We start from the raw sequence: 5,604 nt of genomic DNA, 5'->3' as shown, positions 1-5,604 counted from the left end.
ACATACGAAAAATTAATGTGTGCATATTTTGGTATAGTTCACACAGTGCATAAAAAAAAAGTGAAGCACCCATAAGGGAGAGAGAAGGGAAATGATACATCACCGGTTGAAAGCGTTTTGATGTTATTTCAGTGATTACAAAAGCGAGTTACATTAACAAACAACATGGCAGTAAGAGCCCATTTTCTAGCGTGACGTTCCATCCCATCTGGACTGGATTCATGGACTGATTCGGTTGGGAGGGCTGTGATAAGGCCTTTGTACCTTCACCTGAGGCAAGCTGTCCCATAAATGCTGTACCTGGTCCTCGATAGCCTGGATATTGACACTAGGACGGAGTTGACGTCCGAGCTGGTCGCGCACTTGTCTGCGGGTGTCTTGCTGGCCAAGTGGGTACCTCAACATCACGCAGTCAGTTCACAAACATGTATGCCGCATGTGATGAAGCATTGTCCTGTTGGAAAATGGTACCACGTTACTGTTGCATGTTAGGTAACATATTAGGGCGCGACTTTCCGTGACGTACCACTGCTCCGTCACGGTTTCCTCAGTTACTGCCAGCCGGGACGATAATTCATACACAGTAGCTCCCGAAGCATGACGCCAAGAATAACACTGCTGTGGCTCTTCAAAACAGTGGAACGATGGGACGTTCCCCCAAATAGCCACCATACTCGCCGATTACAGTCATCTGGGGTAGAGCAGAACTGCGTTCTAACCTGAAGACAATGCGACGCGATTCACCATCATTGCATGATTCCTGGCCTAGGCACCGCTCCAAATGCAGCCGTTTGTGTTTTGTATGAACAGCAGACTACCCACAGCACGGGACAGCAACACCCTATTCCATCTGGCGCTAATCTCCAACCATTGTGTGGGATGACACAGAACGTTGTAAGGAACCCTTTACGTGTTCTCGGAAGGACAGTGCACTTGTGATGGGTTTCTGACGTGTTTAGTACAAAATACGGCGATCCTCTTGTTTGGAGAACAGACGAGGTCGACCGGAACCTGGCGACGAATACGCTTGTAATCGCGTTTCCACGCAGTCCAACACAGGGCCACTGTCATATATGAATGACCCACAAGTAGGGATATAGCACGGTTCGACCAGAAGGCGAAGTCGAGCCCCATAATGAGGCCTCTTTCTAATTCTTTCAAGTGCTGATAATGCTGTCTCACACTTACACGGAGCATTTCTGTATACTTCACAGTGGTATCTCAACATCTGACGCTAATCACGCCTGTCATATAACATAGGAGGCCTGGTAAAACACTAACGCAGTTTAGTAGCCGTTCTACCTCTCACAGAGAATTGCGACTTTAATCATTTACATACCCGCCGCTGACTTGTACATGAATGTAATTACTTTGATCTCTGACCATGTCTTCTGTGTGCTTCACTCTTTTTTGTAGCCAATTTGTGTATAAGTACTTGTATCTACATGATTCACATTTAATATTTGGTGTTACAGACGGAGGATGTACTCATAAATTAGCCCGCAGCTCGTGGTCGTGGGGTAGCGTTCTCGCTTCCCACGCCCGGGTTCCCGGGTTCGATTCCCGGCGGGGTCAGGGATTTTCTCTGCCTCGTGATGGCTGGGTGTTGTGTGATGTCCTTAGGTTAGTTAGGTTTAAGTAGTTCTAAGTTCTAGGGGACTGATGACCATAGCTGTTAAGTCCCATAGTGCTCAGAGCCATTTGAACCATTTTTTTACTCGTAAATTCGAGGAATTATTTTTAGTAACCAAGCAAAAAACATTCCAAACAATACAGGCATACGGTACTTACCACCACGTAAGTATCAACAGAAATAAAAATGAATGACAGTAGTGCACGGTTGGCCGCAATAGCTAATTTCGCTAGCTTAATTCTTTCATAAATATTGCTTCCATCCCCCCCCCCCCTCTCATCCCCTTCGCCACCGCCGTCCCACGGCATCATTTGATAAGTCGCAAAAGTGTTGCAAAGGTGTCATTAAGTGACATGTTAAAAAAGAGATTTGTTTAAATGACGGAAAACTTATTCACAGTGATAACTCAGGAACGTCGAAGGTAGATATTTTGTCTTTAACTTGAATGTTACGCTTACTTCATTGTCAGTTTTGAAATAATGATTTACAAACCCCAATATCGAAAATTTGTAAATGTCGACGATCATAGAACAGCCCTACTTTCACTTTAGTCTTTTCGGCGAAGACAACACAGTGCTCGTACTTTCTAAATACTTTCTATAGAATATACTTAGAAGTAGCTGCAAGCAGCATTTCTACTTACTTCAATTGAATGTTAATACTAAACTCAGCATTTTTCACATTGACAAACATTGACAGAGGAAAAAGTAGTGACTAGTGACCGCTAAAAATCATATGACTGGCTGGGGTCGAACCGAAAATCTTTGGATTCGTATTCCAAAACTGACACAAGTGAAAGTATACAATAATACAAGCACAAGCGTTCCAGTAAAAAGGGACCTGCGCGCGCAACGGCGTGATTGGATAACTTCAATGCTAATTAATTCGAAAGCGGTGTAACATAGCGAATTTTTTTCTTAAAAAATTACTTCTCAATACAACTTACCCTGCAATACCCTTACAAGATTTTCAGTCTGTTCTGACAGCCTAAATATAGTGTGCTAAAGTTAAGGATGAAAGTAATATTCGATGATGTTCACTGCCATGTGACACTGCTCGATGAAACTTGGACCATTCCTGGAAAGCAGTGCTGCAGGATAGTACACGAGGTAACTGAAGGAATACACAATGAGACGAACAGAAGTCACGCTTTTACACAAAGACAATAATTACACCAAAGTCATCACTATTCATGGTGGTCCTCTGAACATTACGAACGGCAAGACGTTCTTAATAAGGTGTAGGATCACCACGGACGCCAGTGCATGCTCTGCAACTTTCTTCCATGCTGGTCACAAGGTTAGTGAGGAGTCCTTGTGGTGGGGCGATCCATTCCTCCACCAGCGCGGTTGACAAGTGCTGGATGCCCATTGGCGCACCTGAACGTTCTGCAATTCGTCTGCTCAACTCATCCCCCAAGTGCTCGATAGGATTTAAGTCGGGAGAACGGGCGTGCCCCTCGATTCGCCGAATATCCTCTCGTTCCGAGAGCTCTTCCACCTGAGCTCTTCGATGCGGTTGGTCATCCTTAAAAATGAAATCAGGTCCAAATGGTCCCCGGAAAAGAAGCACACGGTGAAGGAATGCGGCGGCACAATAACGATGACCAGTAAGTGTCCCGTGTTCAAAGATTTGGAGGTCGGTAGGCCCCCCACCCACGCCATAACAGCTGGACCACCAAAACGATCATGGTCGACAGTGTATAAATTTTTAGACAACATAGTTGTGTGGAGATAACAACGATTAATTTAGTTATAATCAAATATTCAAAATGACAGCCACACTCGCATTATTTATTTTGCCGCCAACCGATTTCAACCCGCGATGGGGTCATCTTCATGACAATTTACACTGTAAAGTTATAATACACTACTGGCCATTAAAAGTGCGACACCACGAAGATGACGTGCTACAGACGCGAAATTTAACCGGCAGAAGAAGATGCTGTGATATGCAAATGATTAGCTTTTCAGAGCATTCACACAAGGTTGGCGCCGGTGGCGACACCTACAACGTGCAGAAATGAGGAAAGTTTCCAACCGATTTCTCATACATAAAACAGCATTTGACTGGCGTTGCCTGGTGAAACGTTGTTGTGATGCCTCGTGTAAGGAGGAGAAATGCGTACCATCACGTTTCGAACTTTGATAAAGGTTGGATTGTAGCCTATCACGAATGCGGTTTATCGTATCGCGACATTGCTGCTCGCGTTGGTCGAGATCCAATGACTGTTAGCAGAATATGGAACCGGTGGGTTCAGGAGGGTAATACGGAACGCCGTGCTCGATCCCAATGGCCTCGTATCACTAGCAGTCGAGATGACAGGCATCTTATCCGCATGGCTGTAACGGATCGTGCTGCCACGTCTCGGTCCCTGAGTCAACAGATGGGGACGTTTGCAAGACAACAACCATCTGCACGAACAGTTCGACGACGTTTGCAGCAGCATGGGCTATCAGCTCGAAGACCATGGCTGCGGTTACCCTTGACGCTGCATCACAGACACGAGCGCCTGCGATGGTGTACTCAACGACGAACCTGGGCGCACTAATGGCGAAACGTCATTTTTTCGCATGAATCCAGGTTCTTTTTACAGCATCATGATGGTCGCATCCGTGTTTGCCGACATCGCGGTGAAAGCACATTGGAAGCGTGTATTCGTCATCGCGTATCATCCGGCGTGATGGTATGAGGTGCCATTGGTTACACGTCTCGGTCACCTCTTGTTCGAATTGGCGTAATTTTGAACAGTGGACGTTACGGTTCAGTTGTGTTACGACCCGTGGCTCTTCCCTTCATTCGATCCCTGCGAATCCCTACATTTCAGCAGGATAATGCACTACCGCATGTTGCAGGTCCTATACGGGCCTTTCTGGATACAGGAAATGTTCGATTGCTGGCCTCGCGAGCACATTCTCCAGATCTCTCACCAATTGAAAACGTCTGGTCAATGGTGACCGAGCCACTGGCTCGTCACAGTATGCCAGTCACTACTCCTGATGAACTGTGATATCGTGTTGAAGCTGCATCGGCAGCTGTACCTGTACAGGCCATCCAAGCTATGTTTGACTCAATGCCGAGGCATATCAAGGCCGTTATTATGGCCAGAGGTGGTTGTTCTGGGAACTGATTACTCAGGATCTATGCACCCAAACTGCGTGAATATGTAAACACATATCAGTTCTAATATAATATATTTGTCCAATGAATACCCGTTTATCATTTGCATTCCTTCTTGGTGTAGAAATTTTAATGGCCATTAGTGTATTAGTAAGTAATCATGTATGTCATCTACAAGCAATTAGTCAAAGTTTCATAAATAAACAGATTTATATACCCATTTAGTCACTCGCTGGAGTCGTCATCCTGCCTGTGCACGGTTGCTAACTACGCATGGTTGGTTCTCTGCATGAGCTTGAATGACGGCCAACAACACGTGGGCAGACGGCAAGGCCCTCCACGGTGACCAACGGTAGTTACATGCTTAAGCAAGAAATCGTAAATTTTAAAGGTTGTTCCAGTTGAAATATAAAACATAATAAATAATAAATAATAATTATAACTAATTAAATCTCGAGAAATTTACAATTACTTAAAAATCAGGTAACTGTTGTCCCATTCATTTTTCACATCATTTGTCCATAGAGTAGAGCCCTCTATTTTTTGTGGTAGGGACGCCGTTGCCATGGGCGATAGTATATATCAAGCGCCCCCTAGCCTGTGTGGTTGGGTAGCTGTCGTCATGGTAGCCGCTTCGTATAAGTCGTCTGCTGTAATATCATCTTTGCGCGGCGTTCGTTGTTATGGTAACGGCCTACCATAAAGATTCTTCCGCCATGTTGTTGTCAATCCATATGGTGGTTTGCTGCGGCGTTATCTTTGCACAGCATGCGTTGTCGTGGTGTTTTCACGCTGCTATCCATAAAAGTTGTTCATAGTAATTAGTAAAAAACTTTAAAATGAGTGTATTC

Source organism: Schistocerca cancellata, chromosome 1 (genome assembly GCF_023864275.1).
Source record: "Schistocerca cancellata isolate TAMUIC-IGC-003103 chromosome 1, iqSchCanc2.1, whole genome shotgun sequence".
NCBI lineage: Eukaryota > Metazoa > Arthropoda > Insecta > Orthoptera > Acrididae > Schistocerca > Schistocerca cancellata.
This window is presented reverse-complemented; position numbering follows the sequence as displayed.